At 37.2% G+C, this 13,119-nt stretch overlaps 1 protein-coding gene across 1 annotated transcript in view; it reads right to left on the minus strand.

The window, feature by feature from the left end:
* The window catches only part of LOC6650620 (platelet binding protein GspB), a 36,163-nt gene that overhangs the window by 15,847 nt on the left and 7,197 nt on the right, over positions 1 to 13,119 (minus strand). The window contains exon 2 of the mRNA XM_023180644.2: positions 4,679 to 4,748. The gene's annotated coding sequence lies outside the window, so the exon portion shown is untranslated. The remainder of the gene's footprint in view (positions 1 to 4,678; positions 4,749 to 13,119) is intronic.

A 13,119-nucleotide genomic window follows, 5' to 3' on the forward strand; every position in this document is an offset into this window, starting at 1 on the left:
CCTGCTGCGTGGGATAATGTTTGTTGGACAATTTTTTTTATTTTTTGGACTCCAGCAATTTGTTGCATTTTGTATTTTGTGGCAGCGACATTTGTTGCAACGGTCTGGTCAGCGACAGAGATAGAGTTGCATGACTCATGGACATGGACGCATGAACACATTGCTGCGGTTTCCATTCCAGCTGCAAATGGTCCCAGGCCCGCAAAACCAGCATCCAACCAACGAATTGCAACGAATCTAGCCAAATGGCAAGTCAACATAAACATTAACTTTAGCCAGGCAAGTAAAACAAACAAATACAATTCAAAAACCTTTCTATGACTTTTTGACTTCAATGGGTCTGCCTATGTACCTGTTTTTCTGTTTACCTGACTTTTATGACACAATTAGAATATGTTAAACGAAAGAAACCAAAACAAAGTAACAAAAAATTGTTGCAAATGAGTCACCAAATTGGCAAACAAGTTTTGCCAAATATTATATATAGAGGTATGCAGGTCTGGCAGCGGTCTAAGCAAATTGTAGGTGAAAACAGAGTGGCGAAGTCGTGTAATTGTATGCCAAAGGTCAACAACTATATTGGATTTGCAATTTGAGCAAACAGAGAATGTGCAGACACAGTTTGCTAGCTAGAATGGGGTACTCTATATTACAACGACATAAGAGATACCCTAAACCTACCAATGTCTTGTAGAAGTCAAAGTGGATATATAACGGACCATTCATATTAATTTAGAATAAGTAACTATTTAAATTCAACTTAATTAACAACATTTTTGATGTTAAAAACATCTGTAGATTATATAAATTTGTTCCTCTTCTTTTCTAAACCTTATTTAAGGAATTGATTATGTTAATTTGGACTTAATACTTATTTTTTAACCATTTTTAAGGAACATATATTTGGATCGAATCTCCTTGGCATGGAATCTTATTTATACCTATTGAATATCCTGCCAAATATGTGCTTTTTTTTGTTGAAGGTTTTGTCATTGTTATGCTCTATTTTATGTCCCATCATAAATTTTTGCCATATCAGATTGAAAGCCATTTTTGGGAGACTTTGCTAGTGTGTCTTGTGTGTCTTTATCCTGTTGGAAAGTTCATTTTAAAGTGGCATACAGGGTGATCGATATGGCTCATCCTGGAGCTATTTACAACATCAGGCAAATGATTACAGCGTTAGGTAGTGTTTAAAAAGGAAACCCAAAGCAATTCAAGACATTTAATTTTACTCTTAAGGATTTTTTTACTTTTGTTACACTTTCTTACAAGTCAAATCATTGATACGACTGACTTGCAAATGATATATAAGAAGCACTGGACTCTATGAACCAAAAAAGATCTAGGGTATTTCAAATATTTTGTTTAATAAATTGTTGAAATGTCAGTTAGTTGTTAAGTTGGTGCATTCGACATTTTGTTGGCTTCATTCATTGTTTGCTTGTTACTTGGTTTACTTTAAAAACTTGAAAGTCTGCCAAAAATACTATTAAGTACATACTTACAAATTTCACGCAACGTTTGGCAAAAAGAAAAAAAACAAGCAAATGTTACGTATACGCAATGGAGCGCAAGGTCAAATACATGAGTGGAAAGAAAAAAATAGCAACCAACTGCAATGACAAAAAAACAAAAGCCAACACTTGGGTTGAAGGATGTCTGGCAGCTGTTGTTGTTGTTAACTGCCGCTCAAAACTGTCGCCAGTTGGCAGCAGCTACAACAACAACAGCTGCTAATGCTGCTGCAACAAAAGAAAGCCAGTAAACCAAGTTCAAAGTTCAATGGAAGCAAACAAACAAACATAAGCAGCAAAAACATCAAGCAATTAGCCAGAAACAAAGTTCAACTACAGGGCGAGAGAAAGAGAGACATAGAGAAAAAAAGAGATAGAGAGAAAAGAAAAATCAATTTGCAATGCAAAAAATAAGTTATTCATTTTGGGCATTGAACCTGCTGCAGCTAAACCAAGAAACTAACTAAGACTGCATTAAATAATCGTAAATTAGTTTGCCACACACACACACACGCAGAAAAAAACAAAAGAAGAAAGACAGACTTATAGAGAGAGAGAGATAGAGCTAGAGAAACAGTTACATATCTATTGTGGATTTTCCCTTTGGCAACTTGCACTTTTCTTTTGTTTTCGCATTTCAAAGCCAACAAATGCGGGGGAAAGAGGACGGATAGGGGTTTCTTTTTGTGTACAATTCGTGAGAAGTACAATCAATTGATGTGGTTAGTGCTTTGAACTCAGCTAAAGCTAATTAAATCGGTGCAACATTTGAAAGTTCGGTCAGCAATTGAGTTGCCGTTATGCTGCAGTTGACACGCCCAAGACAAGGCTTTTGGGTTTGACATTTAATTGGCATTAATTACCTTCGCCCCACCACCAGCACCACCTCCACCATCACCACCTGTGTTTGTACTTTGGTTAGAGCCACAACTTTCACTGTCGTGTCGCCTACACCAAAAACGGCCAAACATGGCCAGATCCACAGAGAGACAGAGAGAGAGAGAGAGACACTGACAAAGGCATGGAAAAAAGTGAATGAGAGACGGAGAAATCATTGCAATTGACAGTTTCAATTGAGGCAAACGAAAAAAATTTCATATCCACTCTGGTGCCTAACTAATGGCAGTTGACGCTTATCGCATTATCTAGCAAATCCATTATCATTTTGACAGCAGCTGCAATTAGATGCCAACACACATATAGTACAATGCAGTTGGCTTTGAAGCATTACTAAGTGACAGATTCGCACACTCGCTCATTCATTAATTTAATTCTTAAAATCATTTGTTAATTTGGCATAGGAATGTGCCATATGTGTTGCATGTCTAGATCAAATTAAATCATTTGCATGGCCCAAACAACACTTTTAGCACCTCCTAATCATTATGTATGCCCACTAAAACCAACATTAATTTATAATAATAAAAGAGTTCCACTATAGTGGAACTAAGGGCTAGTGGCAAGTAGATGGTGGCTGGTGGCTGGTGGCGCCACCAACATTACATATCAACAGGCTGCCGTCGCACACGTGTGCAACTTGTGTCACTTGTCTGGAATTTCCTCCACCAACAAAATCAGATAACTAGATAAATTTGTCTTGATTTTTTTTTATTGCTCTTTTTTTGTTTGTGTGTCTCTTTTTTTTCTGTTAGAAATGGAAAGTTTTTATTGTTTAAAAGCACAAATCTCTCAGACTAAACGTTTCAATGCAGCTGTCCGGACCAGGTTGGGCCTTTTTGTTGTTTTTGTTTCTAACTGAAAGATCTGAAAATCTTTTCAATTGTGTGGAATTTAATACGCGAGCAGCTTGAAACATTGCCGGTAACAATTATAAATGTTTTTTTTTCTCTTTTTTCTTTTTTGTCTCTTGTTTTGTTTTGGAAACTATTCTGTCTCGTTTCGTTCCGAGACAATGGAAAGTTGGCAAAAAGTTTCTTTCTACCATAATATTTATACCCTCTGCGGAATGTTTCGAGTCAGAGAGAGTATATTAGAATTGACAAAGTTCATATCCTTTACATAACTCTAAAGACGATTAGTATGAGACTTCTGAGTATATAAGGTATGACCACTTCGTTTTTGTAAGTTTATGAGTTTCTTATGCAGATCAGTGTCCGATATGAAATGGAGAAAATTCATCCCCTAAAGTATGCCACAAACATTCAACAGACATTTGTTTTTATTAAATTATAAAGCAGTTAAGCTAAATAAACAAAATAACAAAAGGGAGAACGTTTTTAATTTAAATAGTTTATACAGTTTATACTTAAATGGTGAGTTTTTCCATTGCATATTACATACTTTAAGGGGCATATTCTAGCCCTTCTTACATTTCTAGATTCTCTTGAAATGTGCCTAGTTCAGATTCTTTTTAACTAATTCAAAATGTCTGTCTTCTTTTAGCCATTTAACTAACAGTTTGTTAGTGAATTCTTGAAAGTTGGCTTACAGGTGCAGATTCAGTCACAAAAATGGTCGAGAGTTGATTGTTTGTTACAGTTAAAGTTTGTAAAAGGTATATTTAGGTCGTCGGTTTCCACTTGGTTTTAAAGATGAAAATTTGTTCATTTTTCACGTCTTTTTTCTTTGGCTTTGTCGTTCAACTTATGCCATTCCCTTCAACAGTTCATTGTCGTGGCATTCGCATAATTTCTGCGTCATTTAACACACTCCACACATGCTTTAATTGGCGGCCAATTAAAAAATAAGCACCAACAATGCATGGTGTTTTTGTTGTTGTTGTTGTTGTTTTTCTTTTAGCTGCTGCTGTTGGACATGTTGCATTAGCATTTGCAATCTCTGCATGCCATTTCCACATTCAATAGTCGAATGGCTATGCAATTTCTTCCTTATGTTACACCCTCTCTCGCTCCCTCTCTCTCTCTGTCTTTTTAACTGACAACACATTGTTAGGCGCCTCGAATTACAAGTGTTTTCTTTTTCCTACGCTGCCCTCCCGCCCTCCAGGCTGGCTACCTGGCTTTGCATAACGACGCCGTGGCAGGTCTTTCAATTGCAATTCGAAGTGCATTTGCACATTTGTGGTAAATTATATAGCCAACACTCTGGGCATACCAAATACACGTTACGCATTTTTGCATTCTGTGTGAAAGTTTCATTTGATTTTTCAATTTTTCCCCACCTTGCCATTTCATGCTTACCTGCTTGAACTTTGCTCCTGTCCAGTCTATCGGCCACTCGATCTCCTCTGTGTGTGTATACTTCGATTGTCTGTAAGAAGAAACCAAAAAAAGATTGAGCAACCATTAAATTGATTGTTGTCAAATGTTTAGTTCAATGACCTCCCCCTTTCTTGGGCGCCTGCAATTGCCAAAAACAAAAAGAAGAAACAACCAAAATGGCCCATGAAAATCTGAGCGTAACTCAAAATCGAATTACAAAATGTAGCCACTGGTTTTTTGCCCCCCCCCCTACCCCCCAACCAACTTGGATCAGCCTTCGCTAACCCTCAGCCTCCCCCCAGACCAAGTAATGACCCGAATTCGATGCACGTACAGCTCGTATTTCAAGCCACCCTCACCCCATCGTCCCCCTCACCCCATAGGCCCCTTGTACCACTAAATGTATGTGGTGGGGTATTTTATTTTTTTGATAGGTGCCTTATGCAGTTTCTGTTGGCCGAGTGTTGGCATTTCGGGCCATTTAATCGATGCCAAAGCTTTAGTCTCAGTCTCAGAGACGTCTCGAGTCTCGACTTTGCGCCAAGTCGTAATCGAGCTGCAAAATATTTATTGTCATTCTCTCGTGTCTGTGAATGGGTAGTCAGTTTTATGCACTTGAACACATTGGTTTCTTTTTCTCTCTCTTTTTTTTTCTCTATGGCTATGTGCATAAATTGCAAAAATAAAAAAAAGAAAAGAGAACAAAAACTACTCATCAAGGTTAACGTGTCAAGTGCCAAGTGGTTTTACACTTGTTCTTAGAGAATGGGCTTGGCTTTATATATCAAATTCTTTTATATGTCAATTACCAGTCATGATATGCTAAGAGTTAATCACCGAATGCATTGGGAACCTGAAGTAGTTTATGCCAAACGACTTTGTCACAATTTGCATATTCAGCCAGAACGAGCAAATCGAGTTGTGTAGGTGAGGGAAATAAAAGTTTCGTCTGATAATTAACATCACAGATATTGCACATAAAGATTAAGAGATTTTGGCTACGAATACTTACACGTATTCAAGTAGTTTTTTAAGCACGACATATTTAACAACTAAAATGCGGAACATTTTAAGGTAATAAATTTTCAACAAATTTTTAACAAAATGGTTAAAAAGCTGTTGTAACTTAGTTGTTTTAATTAGAAAACGAAACAAATGTTTAAATAATTGAAATATTCCTACATTTTCAAGTGACAAAACAAGTCTAAAAGTGAATGACTAAGTCATAAAATATTTGGAAATTCATATCTTTGTTTTTTTTTTCTCGAACTTTATCAATTTTTCTGTGGAATTCGAAAGAAATTTGATTTTCTGTTCATTTTTGGTAAAGTTTAAACTTTTGTTTAAAGGTAATAATTAAAAAATATGCAAATATGTGAAACTCAGAGCCCAAAATACCAACTTTTCTCCCAATCGAAGTGATACAATTAACACATTTTAATTTTAATTGGAAAGTTCTTTTGTTTTGCAGTTAATGGTATTTGAACATTTCCCAAACATTAATTAACCAAATTTTAATTAACTTTCATGTCAGTACGTAACTTGAAGGTGTCTTTTGCGGCCATTTTACTTACTCTTAACCATTAGTCTTCCACAAATTGCCTTTTCTCAACTTTGGTTTACTTTGAATAAATGCCCAAAAGGCCTAAATATGTATCTTTTCAGTTACCTAGAATTCAACATGTTATAGGGAACCGACCACACCGGTCGACATTTGCGATTGAAATCTACATGCGAATAATACTTTAAGTAGATACATACGTACATACAACAATAATCAAGTTTAGGAAATCTAATGGTCACATAATAAAGAACGGCTTTTGGTGAATTCAATGGAATTTCAAGAGCTCTAAATAAAGTGCGCCAACGAACCACACGAACCACCGCCACCACCACCACCAGCACCACGCAAAACCCCAAACACTAAAGCCAACCTGAGACAGAGGCAGAGACTGAGACTGAGACTGAGGCTGAGAGACTGTGATAATAAAACAGCAGCAAGCGAAGGTCATTACTGGAAAAACGGGTTTTCTATCCCCCCCTGTCCAGACCTCACTTATTCTTTCTCTCTATTCCCGCCCCTCTCTCTATCTCTCACTCTTTCTCTCTGACTATCTTTGGCTTTCTGGCTTTTAGTTGAAATGAGTAAGCATTTAGCTATAAAATACCGTTGGGATTATGGTGCTGAATATGCATAGGCATGGGCATGGGCATGGGGCACGGGGCACGGATAGAGAGATGGGGATAAATATTCCTCGCCAGAATTGTGACTGCAACAAGTTCGTCTTTATGTAGTCAGACGCGATAAATGCTCCCAGTTTTGCAGTTCAAGTTGCAGTTGCAGTTGCTGTAAACTGGCTGGCAACTGCATCTGCATAAATTATGCACCCAAAGCCATTTGCAAATTGTCATTCAAGAAAAACGTAGAGAAGACTTCAACTACAACCACGACGACGACGACAACGGCGATGCCGTTGATGATGACGATGATGATGATGCGAATGACAGGCCAACTGGTTCAAGCTATAAACCCACGCCATGCCAACGCCTTTTAGCCATGTAGTTGGAGCCTTGTTTTTGCCGCTGTGACTGCTGATGGCGTTTAGTTGCATTTTCCGAAAGGTCAATCTTTTTGCTTGCAATAGGAGTTGAGTTTGCCACCAGGAAGCAGATACGTGGATATAGCGTGGGGGTAACACGACAGGAATCATGTTCGTAAAGTAGTTCTGAATTGTTGAATTATGGCTTAAAACTTGCTAGAACTTCATGTGGACATTTTTGAGCTTGAAATTTATCTAGGTTACCATTCAATTTGAATTGAGGTTTTATTTTAGTTTCGTATGCATTGTTACTTTTAACAAATTAACACATTTTACATAATTTGACTTGGGCTAAAGCCGAATTCTTTGGAGCTATTGTGTGATTGACTAACTGTAAGTGGCATCAATAGTTTATTATTCTTTCTTTTTTTTGGGGGGGATAACCGGTTTTGTGGCTTAACTTTGCCTCATATCGAATAAGTCTTATGACAACTTCTTATGGCACAATATCCCAAATGACTGTAACCGTTTCTAGCTGTGTTCTCTTCTAACCGTTAAATAAGCGATGAATGAATGCATCCAAAAGGCAGTTTCAAATGCAAATGAAGATGGGGCATTGGAGATGACTGGATTTTGCTGCAACTTTCTACAAGTTGAGTGGCATTTATTCAGTTGCAGTCGCCTCCCTCGCTTTTGTGCCCCTCCAATTGAATGCTTCAATGGAGCAGAAAACCTTTTGGCCAGAAAGAAAAACTATCTCTCTTTCTGTTTCGGTCGTTCAAGTGCATCTTGTCAATTGTCAAATGTAGTTAATATCATTGCCATTCAGATTTCCAGTTGGCTGTGCAAATTTATGCATTAAATTCGATTGATAACCACAAAAGCGGCAGCAACTTTAACAATTTTGTTCACAAATGTTTAATTAAAGGCATAAACCAAATTGCTGTTTAGCTGCACAATTAAGTTATGCGAATGAGGACCCCTCAGGCTAGTCATTTTGGCAGTCAGGCAGGCAGAGAGTGAGGGAGGGGGAAGCGGGTTTGTTGGCAGTCGACAGGCAGGTGTCGCAACTTTCACCTTGACCGGTTGTCAAATACCAGAAAATGCAATATGCTAGTTTCAGACTCTATGCCAAATTATGATAATTAAGCTAGACAGAGAGGGAGAGATTTAAAAAGAGAGACGAAAAACAAAAAACCAAAACAAAAACCGGCCACATTTAATTAGACATCTTGGCAATGCGAAAACTAAACAAAGAACTTCCCTTCACAAACGAACGGATGAACCAATGGATGGTCAAGTCATTCCATCGTTTGAATAATTTGCATTTCTAAGCCCAAACGAAACAAAAAATATGTGTGTTTCTTCTTCTAAAAGCGAATCGCATTTTTGTTGTTAATTAGCCAAGAGAAGCGTACGCAATGGCCGTGGCTCATGAAAGGAGAATTCCCATTTTGGCATAAATAAACATCATCATCATGAGGAAGGGGGGGAATGAACAGAAATGATTGATCAAAAGTTGAATGACCCCTCCCCGATAGAATGAGCGGATTATGAGTTTATATTAGACATGCCATACACACACACAAACAGATGAAGAAATTAATAAAGAAGGAAAGGTGGTTAATTAATAAAACTAGATGCGTAACTTGCTAACCGATATACTATCTCTCAGCCATGCATAACCATTAAATCTTTATGACAATGCCAACTTGTGAGCAATTTTTGAAATGCATTTGGATCATAAATCAGATCCCCTATTCAACACGTTGTTTCTTTACCCGTAGTTTTCCCCCCACCCCACCTCTAAAACATTCCCCTAATCAAATCATGTTTTTGTTGAGTGAAAATGCCTGCATGGAAATGCATATTGCCGTAAAGATTGGGAATTGGGGGAGGGAGGTGGAAGAGCCATCAGCACTATCAGTAGGAAAATGGAATGGAAACTTCCTCATTTAGTTATGCAGTGACTATATTTATATACATAGTATAATTGGGACCTAGATCATAGTTGCTGAGTGCCTGCACCCCTTGCGGTGGCTATTATTAGCCTAACCTCAATCTCTCTCTATCTCTGTCTCTCACTCTCCCTGTTTGCCCCGTCACGTCTCGTCTCGTGGTCATGGGCTCCCTTAAGTGCTTAGTTCCGCTTGCGTTTTACAGCGCGTGTCGTTGATTTCTGGAGCTGATTTATCTACAAATGCATAAACTGCAGCCGTTAGAATGAAAGACAATTGCATAATGAACAGCATGAAGAACTTGATGTTGCATCGCTGTTGTTTCTCTAGGAGGAAAGTGACGGCACCTTGTTAGGCAATTTACTTGATTCAGTAATTGTCAACATCCTGGAAAATTTCCTTCATCAACAACAGAAGCTCATTCTTTGTCTCTCTCTCTCTTTCTCTTTCTCTCCCTCTCCCTGTCTTTCTCTTTTTACTATAGGACATTGATCTTGGTTGAAAGCTGATTGATTTGCAATCGACAGAGCCGATGACGACATAAGGCTGAGGAGTAACTATTATGCGGCTCGTACGTCATCGTTCATTGCCATTGGCTTTCACTGTAATAATCATAGGCCATGTGTGTTAGCATTGACTTAACATCGCCCACACACTAACAGCAGCAACAACAACCACTTCTTCTTCTTCTTCTTCTTGGTCATTGATGACCTTAGCCTTGGCTGTAAGTATGTGCAAACTGAAAACAAACAAATTGAATATTAAATGCTAGCCAAAACGCAGCCATCTAAACTATAATCTAAGGTTAATTGGTCTTCATGGCTCTTTTAACTACGATGTATATGTATATCTAAGCCATTTGCTGCATTTTCAGTAGTCAATCGGATTTGATTGTAGGTTGGTGGCTATTTTTTTTCTCCCTCTCTTTTGATGCCCCTTGACCTCGTCATATTGCAAAATATGCCGTTTTTTGCTTTAACCATTGTTGGCTTCATTTTGGACTTGACGAGCCGGCAAACTTGTTGTTGTTACTTCGATCCATAGAGTTAGCTGTACAAACCGGTCAAGAGCGAGGCATAAAAATCTTCTTTTATGATTGTATTGTTAAGCATTTGCCAATGGGAGAGGGAAGGGTCAGTCCATCTTTGGTCACTTCACTGGCTTTTCACAATGAAAAACAAAGGGAAAGACGAATGCAAAAGCGGTCATTGGCTGATTATCATCATCATCATCATTATTATTGCCATCCACAAGATGACTAACAAAAAGTGATAAGTTTACAAATTTTCACAATCAACAACAAAGATGACCTTTCTAATAGTTTAAGCATTCAATTGTGAAATTATTCAAGAAAATCTATGGTTGAAATTTGAATTGAAAAATGAATTGGTAAACCTTGAATTTACAAAGCAAATTTATCTCATGAGTTTAATTTAACAATCTATGTATATTTCAACAATATCTTCCAATTGTTTGGGAAATGGTTATATTTAATATAATTTAGGACAAGTGCTAAGCTAAATGATTTTAATTATAGCAAACCTTTTCTATGGTTCTTCTTCTTAAGTTTTTCTCCCAAAGATATCATCGGACATCCGTTTTCCTAAAAATTAGATGCATTAAGTAGTGAAAACTAGTGTTAGAGTACACCAATTTATCTCACAGAGGCAAAGAATCAGGTTATTGTCCAAGTGCATAATTATATTGACTATAGTCAAGGGCTTTGAAAAAAGCATTTGAGGGCAAATGCATTAAAGTGTAATAATATGCTGAAGGTATGCTAGGAAAAAATCTAAAATTATAGTCATAAGTCGAAGAAGATGATGCCTGGGCAACTAGCCATTAGATGTCTGCACATAGATGCTGCTTCTGTTGCTGATCTTGGGTTACACAGTAGCAATTGAAAACATTCAAGTGCGAGAGATGATCCAGATGCAATGTATCTGTATCTGATGGATGGGGCAATGGGGTCATTCATCCTATTCACAGTGAGATGAGATGAGATGGAATGGTGAGAGTCGACATGATATACATACATTCGACTTTAGCTTAAGGAAATTAGAGTGACCACGCCCATTAGTGCCCACGTATCTATGGATTACGCACTACAAAGTCGTTTAAGTGCGACTTGCTCTTCAGGCATTGTTCAATCTGAGCAGGAAGTTGAAAAAATATTACCAAAATCGGCTTATGGCATTATATGCAATAACTCTTTAGATTTTTTTGGTAAGCTAAGCCCAAATTGAATTGCTATGCCACAGTGCCATAATTAAAAAACCAAATTGAAATAGTTTCTCGTCGTTTAGTTTCATTTTCGTTTTGATGTCGTTAATTGCATAATTTCCAGTTGCCAGTTGCTAGTTTCAATTACTATCTAAATACTAATTGCAGCAAATCTCTTTTGATTTGGTCAACCAACACCAAACACCAAACAACAAAACATAGGCTGAAAAACAATTTAAATTATTAATTAAGAAACATTTCGTTCATTTAGTTATGGATATGGGTGAAATAATTTCATTTTCCATGCCCAAACCTGATGATGATTGCAAGTCAAATCAGTAGCTAAAGTTACTTGTTACTAATTATTATTTTTCATTAGATTTGGGTGCGGAAGTCTTGTTCACAAGGGGAAATCGATTGGCCAAGCAACAAACGATCGCCCAACGTCAGAGCGAACAAGTTTTCAATATTTAATTGCATAAAATTGTAAAATTGTGTTTAATTGTTGCGCAAACAAGTTGAACAGGGTGACTCAATGCACAGTAAAAAAACAGAAACAGAAATAAATATAGAAAAGAGAAAAACCAATGGATCATAAAATTGGTAATGCCAATTACATGTGACTTTGGTGGAGCAAAAAATTAAAAAACTATAAACTTTAATAAAGCAGACTAATAGATTTTTCTTATATAGAAACACAGCTCTCCTAAAAAATATATCCATTTCTATAGCTGATTTTTGCAGTGTACATTTTAATTAAATGTAAAATCAATTTATTAATCTACTAACCGAACAACTAATCAAACGGAATGTTGCACTTATTTTGCATAACAAATTAATATACTTTACATTAACATGATAATTTCTTACGTAGAATATATTTATTTACACTCACAATCAGAGATAGAGTTTTCCCACTTTGAAATCTTTTAAGGGATGTATTTGACTTTCATATCTTTTTTTTCTTTCTATTTTTGGTTCATCTGTTGAGTTTGTACAGGAAATTGAAACTGAAATTGCAATAAGCTGACTAGGTGACAGACAGAGTCTAATGCAATAATAGTTAGCCATGATGGAATGAAGGAAATCTGTTGAAATTGTTTTTGGTTTTTTTGAGGAATGAGGAATGGAATGAAATTCCTTTAAACTAAAAGCATCTCGACCATGACCTAACTAAATGTTTGTTTCAGGCTAAAAGTGAGGAAAATAATTTCAACTGCACACACTCGTACACACATTTCGAAATGTTGCCAACGGGGCCAATTTGAACTACTCAAAAATACACACTCACACACACACACACATATATATATGTATATACTGATGCATTGAGAGTGAAACAATCTAACATTTCACGCTGCACTTAAAACGACTTTCAAAATGTTTTCACTTGCCACACGTTGCAACTAGGCAGGCAACTGTTGCCCGCCCACAGCATGGCAGTCAAGCGAAGTCAAAACCTAACCCCTTCCCCTCCTCTCTCCACCACTTCTGACAAGACTGCTAAGACTGCCAAGACTGACTTTGCCGCACCCAAGCCAAATGCTTTATTTGGCACTGGGATAAAGCCAATATTCTATTCCCAGGCGCCAAATGTGCACTTCAATGGGCTTCTCAAAGCAAAGTTGTTCAGAATTTTGAGTGAAAAATTTACTATGTATGCATCAAAGATATATATTGCACGTGCTTTTGATTCCAG

This window comes from Drosophila willistoni, chromosome 3R, assembly GCF_018902025.1.
Source record: "Drosophila willistoni isolate 14030-0811.24 chromosome 3R, UCI_dwil_1.1, whole genome shotgun sequence".
In the NCBI taxonomy this organism is placed as follows: domain Eukaryota; kingdom Metazoa; phylum Arthropoda; class Insecta; order Diptera; family Drosophilidae; genus Drosophila; species Drosophila willistoni.